Source organism: Erpetoichthys calabaricus, chromosome 11 (genome assembly GCF_900747795.2).
Source record: "Erpetoichthys calabaricus chromosome 11, fErpCal1.3, whole genome shotgun sequence".
Lineage (NCBI taxonomy): Eukaryota > Metazoa > Chordata > Cladistia > Polypteriformes > Polypteridae > Erpetoichthys > Erpetoichthys calabaricus.
In genome coordinates, this window is record NC_041404.2 from 35,923,282 (window position 1) to 35,941,549 (window position 18,268).

Genomic DNA, 18,268 nt, shown 5'->3' on the forward strand with positions numbered 1-18,268 from the left:
AAAGACTAATTCTGAAACTAGAAGCTGTAGGTATCAGAAGTATCTTACAACACTGGATCTCAAGTTGGTTAACAGATAGGAGACAAAGAGTACAGATAAGAGGAGAAGGCTTCACGTGGATTGTGGTCATCAGTGGAGTCCCTCAGGGGTCCGTCCTTGGACTGTTAGTTTGTCTGAATTATATTAATGACATTGTTTCCTGTATAGCTAGTAAACTTGTGAAATCACAGATGACACTAAAACTGGAGGGATGGTAGATACTGAGGAATTCAAAAAGACCTTGACAAGCTTCAGAATTGGGCGAACACTCTGGAAAATGCAGTTTAATGTAGAAAAGTGCAAAGTGCTACACATGGGCAAAAGGAACATCTGTTTTAAGTGCAAGATGGGACAAACGACCATACAGGAGGCAACCTCTGAAAAGGATTTAGGCGTTTATGTTGACACAACATTTTCATCAACTAAGCAATGTGCAGAAGCAACTAAAAAGGTAAATAATGTTACGTTATATCATAAAAACTGAATTTAAGTTGAATTTAAGTCAAGGGACGTTATGCTCAACCTATATAATGTACTCATAAGATGGCCTCTGGAGTACTGTGTGTGGTTTTGGTCACCACGGTACAAGAAAGACATAGCAGCACTTGAAGCTACACTGAGAAGAGCAGCTAAGTGTATCCCAGGAATTAAGGACATGTCCTACTGTGACAGACGCAATGAATTAAACCTGTTTAGTCCTGAGAAGAGGAGACTACATAAGGACCTAATCCAGATACAGTAAAACCTTGATTATCCATTACTCGATTAAAAGTCAGTCTCCAATAACTGTCAGGACCAAAAAAAAAAACATTGCGCACAACAGCACCTACCTATTACTGTACTACTATAACTGTGTGGTACGCTGCAAGCTCTGCACATTGGAACAACTCTCCCTTGTCCTAGCACATAGTGTTCTTCTCCAGCACCATGTGTCATTTTGACATCACTGTGTCAGTTATGTACCTTCAGTTTTAATAGTGTTTTATAGCTTTTCACTTTTGTTATAATTAATCTACTATACATTATTATGGCCTATAAAACGTATATGTGTAGTGTTGGAATTGTCATAAAAAATTGAAATTATTAAACATTTATGAAAGCACAAAAGTGCTTCAAGTATTGCTTCAGTTTAAGGAGTAGGAAGAACAGTGAATGATATCAAGCATGATACCGACAAAATTGAAAAGCGTGTCGAAAATGGAAACCACTGACGGTAATGTCATTCTGTATTAATATTAATGTTCTTCTGTATTGTAATTTTCCTTTTAGATTGTTATATTATGTTTTGTTAATATATTGTGATGTGCAGGCAGATTGTGATGCCCTGTGTGGGAGCAGAAAGGGTGGAATGAATGCTGTAAGTGGTGGGACTGGGTGAAGGGCTTCTGTGGTGTAAGGGGCAGACACGTCTGTTAGGAAAAGTTAGGAGAAAAAGGAAGGTGCAGAGTACGGAGTCAGGAGACAATAAGCAGGAGTGTTTACAGTATAGAGAAAGACAGAACATGAGTGGCAGGAGACAAACTGAATGGTAGAGAGAGCTTTCTTTGATTGTTTTGGAGGTGTGCTCCCTGACCCAGATAATGGAGTGTAAGGCAGGGCGCCATTTGTTACGGAACGAAGACTCCAAGTAAGACCTAGAAAACACTCTCTGAGTTGTATTTGCTTATAAAGCCTGTTGTTACAATATTATTTGAATTCATTAATTTTGTTAATATTCTGTTATATTTTGTTAATACAGTACTATATTATATTTTGTTAATAAAGTTTTGTTTTGTAAATAAATATGAATATTCACTAATCTACTGCATATAATTTTTAAAGTAGCTGTTTTGTTATCCGTCACAGCCTCAGTCCCAACCCTTGATGGATAATCAAGGTTTTACTGTATTTAAAATGTTCAAAGGCATTGATAAAGTAGATCAAGCATTCAGCAACAGTCTTTCAGCTTAAGGGTGTATCACATACTCGATGAAATTGACAGAAATGAAGGGGAAGTGAATTTAAAACTCTTAAAAGCTCTTCTTTATTCAAGGAGTTGTAGGACTCTGGAAAAAACTACTGAGACATGGAGTTGAAGCAGAAACCACAACAGCCTTTAGGACGAATCTGGATGAGAAATTGGGACAGCTTACCTATTAGCTAAACAAACGGACTTGATACACTGAATGGTCTCCTCTTGTTTCTCTAATTTTTTATAATCTTATGTTCTTAATAATAATAATAATGATAGTAATGCCATGTCATGTCATTTTCTAATCTGCCCAACCCAGACCAGGGTCGTGTTGGTTGGAGCCTATTCCAGCTAGCATAGGGAACTAGGTAGGAACAAACCCTGGACAGGATGCTAGTACACTGCAGAACTACAGTATAATAATAATAATTCATAAATCATGCATCATTTTCTGCTATGACAGACTGGAATGGTACTGATTGCTTACATAAAAAAGGGTGTTTTTATAATTGGACATTCACAAGTCATTTGTTTCTGCCTTTTAGGATTCTTTGCATGCTTCTTTCACTTCCTTTGATTTCTTTTGTAACTGGTTTGAGGAGAACCAGCATAGTTTTAGAGTGCTATCTCATCATGGCACCACAGAATGAAGACATGTTCCATGTTGATCACAGGGTCATGTACAGGGTCATTATCGCGACATGTATAGAGTACGGTGAAATTGTTACTTGTACTGTATGTGTTAATCAACATGCAACATATCACCACTGTCCACAATTAGTGAATATAACAATCATTATCTCAAAATTTCTGTTTTCCTTACCTGAAAAATCTCAGAACACAGTTTGATTGATTTGATTTACTTTATTAATTCTCAAGGGGAAATTGTCTTTTTGCAATCTATCATTAGGAGACATTAATCAGAAGAATTTGTAATAAAGTGACAGTAATAGAGTCACACACTAAAGCTGATGTCAGATTACAGTCAGATTTCTAGTCAGAAAGGATGTCGTGCTTGCTGATCTCACTGATTACATAACTAGAAATCACTGGGAATAAAAAATTAGATAACTACATAACGACTTTCCAGCACAGTTTCACATGTTCAAAGTATCACAAGCTCCTTTATCTGATGACCAATAGCAACCTGATGGAGCCAGTGCCCGTGTGAAGTGTTTACAGGTGCGGTAAGTTCATCCATAACCTTTGCCTTTTTTTTCTTTTTTTTTTCCATTCTGTCGCAGTACGTAAAACATGAGACATCAGACAGACAAGCCTCCAAAACACCTGTGTTCCTCATTCCTTGTAGCTGCATTATACACATTGCACGTCCAGGTTAGCGCTCACTGGTTGTCAGCTCTCACATGCACACAGGCCCACCCTTACAAATAATAACAGGTTTGATTTTGTCAGGGTGGGTCGCAGACTGGTTGGACTGAGTTGCTAGTTATGTCAAAATACATGACTGGAAATCATGGACACCTGCTGCAACTGCCTCTGACCTGCTAAGGTTATGCAAATGAAGTCTGTGACTGAAGAATGCCAGAAAAGTCTTGTAATGGAACTGAAACATCAGCTTTGGTGCAGTGCCCTAGCCAGCCCAGCACACTGCCTGGTGGTGTTCAGTCACCACTTACTGTACATCTACAGACACACACAAAGGCTCATGCAAGTAAGATTTTTTTCCTATAGTAATTAATTTATTTATATAGCACATTCTTATACATCAAATACAAATACCAATTATCTTAATAGACAGATAGATAGATAGACTGTATGACACTTAGTGTGAAAGTTAGGGGGCACCAGTGAGCCCCAAACCCCAAATACGTGCACACAAGACAGTCCCGGGTTCAAACAAAGGGTGGTTTATTACAGAAATACATTGTTGACTCAAACACAAAATACAAGTTGTCTCTCCTTCTTCAGCTCCGAAAGGCCTGGACAAGGAAGTGCAGTACCTTTTATTGAGGACACATTGGGAGTGTATCTTCCTGCAGTGCCTTCTTGCAGTACCTCTGGACCCCAGCAGGGATGTATTGCTGGACTACAATTCCCAGCATTCCCTGCTGCAGTCCGAATGGGCACTAATATCCAGGGATGCTGCCATCTAATGTCCTAGATAGATAGATAGCAGGCAGGGGCTGGCACCCCAACTGAGCATGCATGATCTCTTACCTGGCCAGATGGCCACATTAATGAATGGCCAAGAAGAACGGCAGGGTATTCCTTGCCTAAGCCAGAAGATTGTCAGATGCCATCTTGGAAGTGGATACACTGTCATCCTGGCAGGGCTGGACTGAAGACTCCTATCCAGCCAGGAGGCCAGTGTATTGAGGGACAGGAGGAGGTGACCTATTTGGACCATTAGCTCCTCTTGACACAGTAGGTGACATCATCCCTGGACCATGGCACCTGTATGAACACCCAGAAGGTTTGCTGGGAGCTATAGTCCCACAGAGCATCCATGTTGTGTCCTGTGGGTTCTGCCAGGAGGTGCTGCAGGAATTTGCGATCACTTCTTTGTGGGGCTTCTGTCAGACCATCAGAAGTACTCCCAAGTCTGAGATAAAGGGAGTCACTATGCCCCACCCAGGAATTGAGGAGGAGAAGAAAAGAGAGAAGGAGAAAAGACAGAATTGTGTTTGACTTAACTTTTGGAAACCCACTGAAGGTATTACATCAGAGCTTGTGTCTGTGGAGTTGTGTCTGAGAATTTAGGGCTTTTTGTTTCCTCCTACAGGTCAAGATAGATAGATAGATAGATAGATAGATAGATAGATAGATAGATAGATAGATAGATAGATAGATAGATAGATAGATATGCAGCTGAAACTATAATTAGTAAAACATATAAAATAAAATAACAAGGAAACAAACACATTAATTATACAGAGTATTTTAAGTCACTAAAACCATTATCTATTTAACCTGTAAGTGATGATGTGATAAGAGACATTAGTTTAGATATGCTGTTCAATTAGTGATAATTGTTTTTAATTGTTACCTGAGCACAACATTTTTTTATCACAGTGAATTTCAAACACTGAAATGAGCCAAAATGTCCACCCTTGGTTCTGATTAGCTTATTAGAAATGTCCTTTAACATCAAAAGGCTTCAGCTGTCATTCATTAGGCAAACTAGGGATACCACTATCTTTTCGTATAAGCTTTGGAACTCTCTCAAATTGTAAATAATAGCTTTACGTGCACTTGAATGCTATAAAAGCAGATAATAATCTTTAAAAATAATCCCTTGGATTCATCATTTCTGTTTCTGTCTTTCTGCATGACAAGAGTTACACTGAAAAGTGAAAGAAAGTAAATAACCGCTTTATTTCATCTTGACAGTAGTGATCTTGTACCGTTTTCTAAATTAGAATTTATTAGATTGCCACATAGAATTACAGCTCTCATGTGTCTCTGAGAAATGTGCTGCAGCCACAGTTTTAAAATGGACCCTTTCTGCTTTGTATCACTACCTTATGTATGAGCTTCTACAGAGCACTGACAGAAAGGCTGGAGTGCCAGTGTAGGAAGGAAGAATAAGAAACACACACACTTTGAAAGTAAGTCCTCCTTGATTAGAGGGCTTCAGAACTCTGAGGTCACAGGCTTCTGCAAAAAGCTGAAAGATCTTTGAAATTCACATTTGTGCACAATCACCCATTTATTTAAAACTTGGAGGTATGGGAAAATCCTGAACGGGATCTCAGTTCTCTATAAACACCTAAATCCAAACAACCAAAACACACATATAAAAAGACAAATTTCCCTCATGGGACAAATAAAGCTATATTTACATCTACTTCTATCTACACCTACACTTTGAATTACCTCAACAATATGACCATTGACCAAAAATAGTTGGGATTTAATTTCAAAAGTAATAGGCGGGCTGTGGTGCTCAAATATAAAGAATGCTGGCAGTCACATCCAGTTCGCCCTCTGGTGGTCGTTCCGAGTGTCAACTGGATGATAACATGCATACAAGATCGCAAGATCACCCCCCACCCTACCCAGAAGGGGGTGGGTTAGGGTTGATTTCAGCCTACAGTATTTTTAGTCGACCAATGAGAAACATGTGTACCAAGTTTCATGAAAATCGCTCCAGCTGTTCGGAAGTGATGCTGCAACATAAACACATACATACATACATACAAATATTGACTTTTATACAGTGCATCCAGAAAGTATTCACAGCGCATCACTTTTCCCACATTTTGTTATGTTACAGCCTTATTCCAAAATGGATTAAATTCATTTTTTTCCTCAGAATTCTACACACAACACCCCATAATGACAACGTGAAAAATGTTTACTTGAGGTTTTTGCAAATTTATTAAAAATAAAAAAACTGAGAAATCACATGTACATAAGTATTCACAGCCTTTGCTCAATACTTTGTCGATGCACCTTTGGCAGCAATTACAGCCTCGAGTCTTTTTGAATATGATGCCACAAGCTTGGCACACCTATCCTTGGCCAGTTTCGCCCATTCCTCTTTGCAGCACCTCTCAAGCTCCATCAGGTTGGATGGGAAGCATCGGTGCACAGCCATTTTAAGATCTCTCCAGAGATGTTCAATCGGATTCAAGTCTGGGCTCTGGCTGGGCCACTCAAGGACATTCACAGAGTTGTCCTGAAGCCACTCCTTTGATATCTTGACTGTTTGCTCAGGGTCGTTGTCCTGCTGAAAGATGAACCGTCGCCCCAGTCTGAGGTCAAGAGCGCTCTGGAGCAGGTTTTCATCCAGGATGTCTCTGTACATTGCTGCAGTCATCTTTCCCTTTATCCTGACTAGTCTCCCAGTCCTTGCCGCTGAAAAACATCCCCACCGCATGATGCTGCCACCACCATGCCTCACTGTAGGAATGGTATTGGCCTGGTGATGAGCGGTGCCTGGTTTCCTCCAAACGTCACGCCTGGCATTCACACCAAAGAGTTCAATCTTTGTCTCATCAGACCAGAGAATTTTCTTTCTCATGGTCTGAGAGTCCTTCAGGTGCCTTTTGGCAAACTCCAGGCGGGCTGCCATGTGCCTTCTACTAAGGAGTGGCTTCCGTTTGGCCACTCTACCATACAGGCCTGATTGCTGGATTGCTGCAGAGATGGATGTCCTTCTGGAAGGTTCTCCTCTCTCCACGGAGGACCACTGGAGCTCTGACAGAGTGACCATCGGGTTCTTGGTCACCTCCCTGACTAAGGCCCTTCTCCCCCGATCGCTCAGTTTAGATGGCCAGCTAGCTCTAGGAAGAGTCCTGGTGGTTTCGAACTTCTTCCACTTATGGATGATGGAGGCCACTGTGCTCATTGGGACCTTCAAAGCAGCAGAAATTTTTCTGTAACCTTCCCCAGATTTGTGCCTCGAGACAATCCTGTCTTGGAGGTCTACAGACAATTCCTTTGACTTCATGCTTGGTTTGTGCTCTGACATGAACTGTCAACTGTGGGACCTTATATAGACAGGTGTGTGCCTTTCCAAATCATGTCCAATCAACTGAATTTACCACAGGTGGACTCCAATTAAGCTGCAGAAACATCTCAAGGATGATCAGGGGAAACAGGATGTACCTGAGCTCAATTTTGAGCTTCATGGAAAAGGCTGTGAATACTTATGTAAATGTACTTTCTCAATTTTTTTATTTTTAATAAATTTGCAAAAATCTCAAGTAAACTTTTTTCACGTTGTCATTATGGGGTGTTGTGTGTAAAATTCTGAGGAAAAAAATGAATTTAATCCATTTTGGAATAAGGCTGTAACATAACAAAATGTGGAAAAAGTGATGTGCTGTGAATACTTTCCGGATGCACTGTATATACTAGGGGGCTCTGCCCCCTGCTCGCTTCGTTTGCCCACCCCTGGGTTTAGTTTACCGGATATACAATTTAAAGAGATTGTTATTTTCATTTGAATTGTTACATATGCTTTATTTTCACTTTTACTTTAAAACCTTTGTAAAAACAATACTTGCCCTTTATTTCTGGCCCCGGGCGTGGTTATGTCTCTTTCTCGCATGACGTATAACGTTGCTCGCGTTGTGAAGGGGGTGTGGCTGAACGCATGCTAAGAAGATGCCGTCGGATCATCTGCTGTCTTTCTGCTGCTGGCGAGCTGCCTGTTCTGCTTGTCACTTGTCATTGTTTTAAGAGCTGGAAGCAAGTTAAAGTGTCTCTTGTGTGACTTCAAATTGTCTTCCGAGAAGATCATGTCTTGTCTCCCTAGTCTCCCTCCCAAAGATTTTTTTTTATAATGGAGAGATAGATTAGGACAATTTTAGGACACGTTTAATTGAATAATATTTAAAATTTGAAAGCTTTTTTATTGTTAGTTATTAGGAATATATATTTAGTTGAAATAAAAGTAGTAAGAGGGATCAGTGTACCAGAGCATTTGCCTTTGGACTCTCATCCCCTATCCTAACCCTAACCCTGTCCTTGTCTCAAGCTGGTGCAAATCTGAACACTGACTTCTGGGTGTGAGAAGTTTAATATGCTTCAACGGCCAGGAGATATGGGCTTTTGACTTCATGTCTGGAATGACATCAGTGTCCTCCATGGGATTATACTCCATTCTAGGGAAACAAGCAGAATATCTGTTTGCGGTAGTGTCATACTCTTAGCCTTGCTGTTGCCAAAACCTATAAATTTCTCCCCAAGCTTGTGTGACTGACAAGTTACATAGTGATATGGATCTAGCATGCTGGGCTTGTGTTCCATATCCAGCTGCTGTCTATGTAGGGTCTGGATGTCACCATGTGTCCTTGTGAGTTTTCCTACAGGTACTTTGATTTTCCTAACAATTCTAAATTTCCATCTTGTGAATGTGATTTTTTTTGACATTTTGGTTTTGTCACTCATTGTTCTTTTTTGACCTCCAGTTCCCCTTTCATTCTCAAACCATTGCTTTTCATCAGACCCCCCATATCTTGCTACCCCCATTCCTGGTTAATTTCTCATGTCCACGGGTTTCTGTGTACAGATACGGCAGTGATGACAGTGCTCAATGCAACAGCTGCAATTTTTCATATTCTGTTTCTTCTTCTTGTCATCAAATGCTGAAGTGTTTATGAACTGAAACCAATGTTAAGGAGAACAGTATCTGGCATACCGTCAGCATTCATGGAACTCTGTTAAGTTGCATCTGTCTGATCAATTTATTTTTATTAATTTTGTGTATAAGGAGCACATTCAGAATGAAAATCAGTACATATTTATATCAGATTGGGAACAGTCAAGCATAAAAAAAAAATCTGATTTGAGCCAAAAATCGTAATTGAGTTGTTTTTAGCTGCAGTACAGCCAAAGTGCATACATTTTTGATTCCCATATATTACTGCCTTTAATACCATGGCAATGAACACAGCAATAATTAATTTCTGATATTTTAGTTTTCCAATGTATTATTTTTATTTATCCATGTTTTGATTTTTTATTTAATCATTCTCTGTGTGTTTCATTGGCCACTGTCATTTTGTGGCTATTTACCCTTGCCGGCACAATTACACTATAAAAGAAGGTGTGTACACTTTGAAACATCCAAACTTTGATTAATAATAAAAAAATAGCTAAACTAACATCCAAAAGAAGATGTTTTAGAGAAAGAAATCTCATGCCTTTGGTTCTGGCTTAGCCCTGATAGCCTGAAGAAAGACAGATTAATGAATTCTACCCTACCTACCAATCGTTCTCCTAATATTCTCCATCCATCCATTGTCTCCCGCTTATCCGAGGTCGGGTCGCAGGGGCAGCAGCTTGAGCAGAGATGCCCAGACTTCCCTCTCCCCGGCCACTTCTTCTAGCTCTTCCGGGAGAATCCCAAGGCGTTCCCAGGCCAGTCGAGAGACATAGTCCCTCCAGCGTGTCCTGGGTCTTCCCCGGGGCCTCCTCCCGGTTGGACGTGCCCGGAACACCTCACCAGGGAGGCGTCCAGGAGGCATCCTGATCAGATGCCCGAGCCACCTCATCTGACTCCTCTCGATGCGGAGGAGCAGCGGCTCTACTCTGAGCCCCTCCCGGATGACTGAGCTTCTCACCCTATCTTTAAGGGAAAGCCCAGACACCCTGCGGAGGAAACTCATTTCAGCCGCTTGTATTCGCGATCTCGTTCTTTCGGTCACTACCCATAGCTCATGACCATAGGTGAGGGTAGGAACATAGATCGACTGGTAAATTGAGAGCTTCGCCTTGCGGCTCAGCTCCTTTTTCACCACGACAGACCGATGCAATGCCCGCATTACTGCGGATGCCGCACCGATCCGCCTGTCGATCTCACGCTCCATTCTTCCCTCACTCGTGAACAAGACCCCGAGATACTTGAACTCCTCCACTTGGGGCAGGATCTCGCTACCAACCCTGAGAGGGCACTCCACCCTTTCCCGGCTGAGGACCATGGTCTCGGATTTGGAGGTGCTGATTCTCATCCCAGCCGCTTCACACTCGGCTGCGAACCGATCCAGAGAGAGCTGAAGATCACGGCCTGATGAAGCAAACAGGACAACATCATCTGCAAAAAGCAGTGACCCAATCCTGAGCCCACCAAACCGGACCCCCCTCAACACCCTGGCTGCGCCTAGAAATTCTGTCCATAAAAGTTATGAACAGAATCGGTGACAAAGGGCAGCCCTGGCGGAGTCCAACTCTCACTGGAAACGGGTTCGACTTACTGCCGGCAATGCGGACCAAGCTCTGGCACAGGTCGTACAGGGACTGAACAGCCCTTATCAGGGGGGCCGGTACCCCATACTCTCGGAGTACCCCCCACAGGATTCCCCGAGGGACACGGTCGAATGCCTTTTCTAAGTCCACAAAACACATGTAGACTGGTTGGGCAAACTCCCATGCACCCTCCAGGACCCTGCTAAGGGTATAGAGCTGGTCCACTGTTCCGCGACCAGGACGAAAACCACACTGTTCCTCCTGAATCTGAGGCTCGACTATCCGACGGACCCTCCTCTCCAGGACCCCTGAATAGACTTTTCCAGGGAGGCTGAGGAGTGTGATCCCTCTGTAGTTGGAACACACCCTCCGATCCCCCTTCTTAAAGAGGGGGACCACCACCCCGGTCTGCCAATCCAGAGGCACTGTCCCTGATGTCCATGCGATGTTGCAGAGGCGTGTCAGCCAAGACAGTCCTACAACATCCAGAGCCTTGAGGAACTCCAGGCGTATCTTATCCACCCCCGGGGCCCTGCCACCAAGGAGTTTTTTGACCACCTCGGTGACCTCAGTCCCAGAGATGGGGGAGCCCACCTCTGAGTCCCCAGGCTCTGCTTCCTCATTGGAAGGCATGTTAATGGGATTGAGGAGGTCTTCGAAGTATTCCCCCCCACCGACCCACAACGTCCCGAGTCGAGGTCAGCAGCGCACCATCCCCACCATATACAGTGTTGACACCTCACTGCTTCCCCTTCCTGAGACGCCGGATGGTGGACCAGAATCTCCTCGAAGCCGTCCGAAAGTCATTCTCCATGGCCTCCCCAAACTCCTCCCACGCCCAAGTTTTTGCCTCAGCAACCACCAAAGCCGCATTCCGCTTGGCCTGCCGGTACCTATCAGCTGCCTCCGGGGTCCCACAGGACAAAAGGGTCCTGTAGGACTCCTTCTTCAGCTTGACGGCATCCTTCACCGCCGGTGTCCACCAGCGGGTTCGGGGATTGCCGCCACAACAGGCACCGACCACCTTACGGCCACAGCTCCGGTCAGCTGCCTCAACAATAGAGGCACGGAACATGGCCCATTCGGACTCAATGTCCCCCACCTCCCTCGGGATGTGGTCGAAGTTCTGCCGGAGGTGGGAGTTGAAGCTACTTCTGACAGGGGGCTCTGCCAGACGTTCCCAGCAGACCCTCACAACACGTTTGGGCCTACCACGCCTGACCGGCATCCTCCCCCACCATCGAAGCCAACTCACCACCAGGTGGTGATCAGTTGACAGCTCCGCCCCTCTCTTCACCCGAGTGTCCAAGACATGTGGCCGCAAGTCCGACGACACGACCACAAAGTCGATCATCGAACTGAGGCCTAGGGTGTCCTGGTGCCAAGTGCACATATGAACACCCCTATGCTTGAACATGGTGTTCGTTATGGACAATCCGTGACGAGCACAGAAGTCCAATAACAAAACACCGCTCGGGTTCAGATCAGGGGGGCCATTCCTCCCAATCACGCCCTTCCAGGTCTCACTGTCATTGCCCACGTGAGCATTGAAGTCTCCCAGCAGAACGAGGGAGTCCCCAGAAGGTATGCCCTCTAGCACCCCCTCCAGGGACTCCAAAAAGGGTGGGTACTCCGAACTGCTGTTCGGTGCATACGCACAAACAACAGTTAGGACCCGTCCCCCCACCCGAAGGCGAAGGGAGGCTACCCTCTCGTCCACCGGGGTAAACCCCAATGTACAGGCTCCAAGTTGGGGGGCAATAAGTATACCCACACCTGCTCGGCGCCTCTCACCGGGGGCAACTCCAGAGTGGTAGAGAGTCCAGCCCCTCTCAAGGAGATTGGTTCCAGAGTCCAAGCTGTGCGTCGAGGCGAGTCCGACTATATCTAGCCGGAACCTCTCAACTTCGCGCACTAGCTCAGGATCCTTCCCCTTCAGAGAGGTGACATTCCACGTCCCAAGAGCCAGTTTCTGTAGCCGAGGATCGGACCGCCAAGGTCCCCGCCTTCGGCCACCACCCAACTCACACTGCACCCGACCTCCTTGGCCCCTCCCATAGGTGGTGAGCCCATGGGAAGGGGGACCCACGTTGCCTCTTCGGGCTGTGCCCGGCCGAGCCCCATGGGTGCAGGCCCGGCCACCAGGCGCTCGCCATCGAGCCCCACCTCCAGGCCTGGCTCCAGAGTGGGGCCCCGGTGACCCGCGTCCGGGCAAGGGAAAACGCCGTCCAAAATTGTTTTTCTTCATAGGAGGTTTGTTTAACCGCTCTTTGTCTCATCCCTCACCTAGGACCAGTTTGCCTTGGGTGGCCCTACCAGGGGCATAAAGCCCCGGACAACAGAGCTCCTAGGATCATTGGGACACACAAACCCCTCCACCACGATAAGGTGACGGTTAAAGGAGGGGCCTAATATTCTTCTGATCTTTAATATCTCCGCTGCTCATAAAATACATTTGTTTCCTAAGACTACCAGCCTGTTCCTTCTAACAAGTTACTCTTCAGTGTAGTTTTGCTATCGCACATGCCGTCATCCTTTGCCATCTTGGTGTTACTCTTGCCCTGGCAACCTCTTGCCAGCCAGATCCCTTTAACAAGTAACAGTTCCTTACTAAAACCATTGCACTATGTCAAGCACAATAAATTGTGAAGGACAGAGGCTTTTTCCCAGGTGCACTTGAAGTAAATACATATTGTAGCTCATCTATTTTTAAAACTGGCCTTTTCTAGTTTAGTGGTATTATTCTAAAATTTGTTTCTTATTGCTTTGTTTTACAGCAAATTATTCTATGATGGAAAAACCTTTTTTAAATTATTCCAAGGACAAAAGGCATCACCTACATAGAGATCTGATGGCTTTTTTTTTTTTTTTTTAACTCTAAAAATTTACTATTAGAGACCTTCTCTCTGACTACTGAGTGAAAATAAGTGCCTTTACAAATATTGGCTGGAAATGCAAAGCTTAAACAGTCTTTTTCTTTCCCAAATTATCAAGGGGAGGAATTGGATCTGAAGTCAAGATGACAGCATCTTAACTCTTGAGTTTTCAAACTGTTCAGCACAAAATTCACAAAGCTTTACTTTTACATGTAAAAAAGGACAAAGCTGTGAGTTAAAAATTAATGGTGTATAGCAAGAAACAAAGCCTGAATCTCTGTTTAGGTGAAATAGGCATTTCACTTACATAGGGATTAATGCTCTAGGTGGTTAAAGTATATATTGACATGTATGTCTTTTTGGCATGCATACTGTATATGTTTAATTTACATAAATATATATTTATAAAAGAATTCCAGTTTGTACTGGGAATATAAGACGCTATATGAATTGTGAAACAAAGCTCTTTTGAAATACAAAATCTTACATAACCAACAACTGGTTGGAATATTTCTAGAGAGGAACAGGTGGAAGAAGGGGGCAACATGGAATTGTATCATTAATTGGATGGATTTTTGCAAAATAAAAACCAAAAGAACATTTGAATCAGATGAGAAGAGAGTTTGCTGTTGCTGCTCACTTATTTACTGCCTGTCTCAGTTGTTTAACTGTGTATCCCATAATGCATTTCGCTACAATATTTGTCAAATACTTGTCAAAATCAGATACATACAGTATATATAAGTTTCCATACTTTTTTAACTCTATTTATTAAGAATTTCTAAAACTAATTGTGAGAAACGTTTTGAATGTCCTTCATATATATATATATATATATATATATATATATATATATATATATATATATATATATATACTAGCTGTGTAAGCCCGTGCTATAAAAAGCCTGGGGTCCTAGAAACTACTGAAACTATCATAAAAAATGTACAGATGTCAGGTAATTGAAAAGAACTACGCTGGGCATCTCTGTCCTAGGAAGTTTTATTTTGCCGACGTACTCGCATCGCTTGTGTATTAGCGGCTAAGTGACTTTGTCTTTCTTCGGAGGTTTCGTTTTGCTGATGTGCTCGCCTCGCTTGTGTATTAGCGGCTAAGTGACTTTGTCTTTCTTCGGAGGTTTCGTTTTGCTGATGTGCTCGCCTCGCTTGTGTATTAGCGGCTAAGTGACTTTGTCTTTCTTCGGAGGTTTTGTTTTGCTGACATACTCGCCTCGGTTGTGTATTAGCAGCTAAGTGACTTTGTCTTTCTTCAGAGGTTTCATTTTGCTGATGTGCTCGCATCACTTGTGTATTAGCGACTAAGTGACTTTGTCTTTCTTTGGAGGTTTCGTTTTACTGATGTACTCGCCACACTTGTGTTTTAGCAGCTAAGCAAGTTTCTGTTTCCTCGGAGGTAGAGACCTAACCCGGACTCCACCTCTCACTTCAGGGCCGGACAGACAGACACACACACACTTCCATGTGTAGACCTTTATACATGTATATAATATAAATATAATGCAAATTTGAATCATTCACTCACTCCTCAACAAAAACACTGTTTCTTGTTGAACTTATAAACTGAAATTTCATAAGACTGTACATCCACGTAGCAGGATCCTGGAACCTTTTGTAAAGTTTTGAAAGGTTATTTTCTGGCTTTAGTATTAAGCTGCATATCATTGCAGAAGTTTTCAAAACTGAAGAATCTGATGAAATTGTTTATTTTTCAGTTCAATGCTTTGTTCTAAAGTTCATTTTTGATTTGTCCCGTTTTCTGCCATCTTTTGTTGTTGTTGTTGTTGTTCAGCTATACTAAATTGGCAGGTTTTGCCCTGTAAGGAGTGTGGCTTTAGAGGTCGGGATCCTGTCAGTCATCACTTATGAGGTTTAAAGGGTCATTCTCGGTTCACCTCCTTACATCTGACTACTCGGATTACAAAAAGTTTCTTATGCTTTAATTTTGTTACTTAATATTTGATTTCCTACTGATTTTTTTTTTATTTTGCACTCCTTTCTGTCCTTGTTCTTGACTTATGGTTTTTGTTGTTTTTGTTCAGACCGTTGTTTCATTTATATATTTTCTTTTCTCTCTCTGGGCAGTATGAACTTGCTAAGAAAGGACATTTACAGTATATATATTGATACTTACATGTAAAAACAAATGTTACAATAGAAAATGGAATATTTCAAAATCTGAAAGCTTTCACTAATTTGATTGAAATTTAGTGACACTATAGAAAAACAGAAAGTTAGCTGACCCATTTTTTTTTTCGACAGCCTACTCAATCCAGTATTATTATGCTAATGCACTGTGTACACATTCACCACAGTGAGGAGACAGGGCTTGCAGGTTTATGTAAATAAAGGCCACCAGCAGAAGCCATGAGCAGAGTATTGACACTGACCCATGAGGATGATGGATGAGTATAATATATGTATATAGTGACATTATATATATATATATATATATATATATATATAAGTATGGGTGCAGGTGCCCTTCACCATGGCTAAGCGCTTAGGTATTGCCTGTCTAGAAGCATAGGGGGAAGGAGAGAGAAGCAGATGAGGAGGGAGTGGCGTCCTCTGGTCCAAGACAGGCCAGGAGCAAGGGTGCCACAGGTCAGTCTAAGTGTTAGTTGATGGGTCCCCCATGACAAGAAGTGAGTGGGATTTGACACTGTAGTCAGTAGTTCACTGTATTATTTCTTTTCACCTGTTTTTTTCTCCTCTCTTGAGCCTAAGTGCTTCATAAAAAAGTTCTTCTGTTGGTTATCTACATGTGAGAATGCCGTGTCTTCTTTCCTCTGCCTATGAATGGGTCACTCCAATACATTTACAGCGAGAAAAACATGATTCACCATTACAACTTTATTGTTTCGTTTTGTAATATGAACGTACAATTGATGAAAATCATAAACATCTAATGATGATAATATACTTAGATTTCTCATTATTACTACTAAATACCTATGTCGATTCAAAACAATTCACTTTCTTGTAAAACTGTGTTTTACAATGACCAAAACCAAGATCAGTCACTAGAAAAAGCACAAGTTAATCTATAACAGGAATGTTTTACTCAAGAACAACTGTATATAGAAATTGTGTATGTTCAAGAGTAAGCAACTCCAGTGACCTAATAATATTAGTCCCTGGTTTAAAAAAAGAAACAAAAAACCCTACAAATATTGTATACATAAAAGTAAATTCAATTACATAGTACTTCTGTTACATCCAATTAACCAATGACATTGTAACCAAAACCCACTGCCGTAGGAAATTTCCCAGTTGACGCTGGGTCTGGAGATGTTGCTGTTTTATAATGAGGTTGTAAACATGGTGAAAAGGGGCGTGTGAAGCCTCCAAAAAAGGTCCACAGGCAGGCCAGCACATTTACTAGCTGGCCCAGATAAGATAAAATAACCCAGCCCCCAACTGCAGACTCACTTGCAGACTTCGGCCTATACAGGCCCAAAATGGGGGACTAGCTTTAAAAACGTAAAAATGTATGAAAATGTCATACAAGAGAGAAAGAGGAACCATTAAACCTCTGGTTCTACGATATATGTTTAAAACAAAGTAACTTGATTAATTGAGAATTTATTGAGATAAATCAAAAAAGAAAAAAGAACAAACAAATAAAGGAAAAAAAAGAATATTGTTCAAGGAGGACAAGTCTCAATACATAATCCAGAAGAAAAATTCCACAAAGCCAGAAAAAACAGATAACAGCTATACTCGCAATGAACCTTCTACAAACTCAATGATCCACTGCTGGGACCTTCCCTTTGGCCTCAATACACAGCCTGAGAGCAGATCTTGTAGCGGTGATGTCAGGGTGGGCCCACCTCCTGGAGTTCCACCCACTAAACACAAGGAACTGCCTAACATTTACAGACATAGGTCACAAATAACATGTAATACACAAACCTATCAGAAATAGCATGAAAGCATGTAGAATAATAATTGAAGAACAATTATAAAACAGAAAATAAACGTAAACCAGGGAATAAACCCAGGCTGAAACATAACAGCGGCAACTTCTGGTGTTCCACTCCTGACTTCCCCCATCTCTGTGATGCTGGGTTCCCTGCTATAACAGCCTGTCATATGAGGCATACTGCCACCTAGTGGTGTCGATGCTGTCGTCTGATTTTTGGGCATTGCATACCTTTTTAAATTATCAAGGCCTTGAGTTGCCTTGTACTTACTCACCTGTACCCCTGTGTCCTGGCTGAAGACATCAAAGTTTTCGTACCTTTCATCTGAAATAGTAAAAAAATCTCTAAAAATGATAGTCAATCATATAAACCTGTCTTATATTTATTTTTATGCAACATTCAGAATGCTGTTACAAAGCACTTAACCAAAGACACAGTGCTAAATGTTTCAGTTTTTAACACTTTAAACAACATGCAATAGATGTTAGTCATCTGCTTAAAAACAACCGTTCCTTCACCTTATGTAGCACTGTTAAAATGTTTTTGCAATAGCTGGCTGATTATCTTCCTGTCCAAAACAAATTACTCAAGAAAAGAAAAAAACACGTATACACAGTGCCTGGACTGAAACAGAGATTTTATAAAGGTGGATTCAGTGGATGAGGTCAGATTGGGATAAGTTATTTTACAATTTAATGATTTTGAAGGAAACAGGCAGACAAGTTGCTCTTCCAGGTTCACCCACAACCCTCTCCTGTGTTCCGTTTAAATACACTCACCGGCTACTTTATTACATAT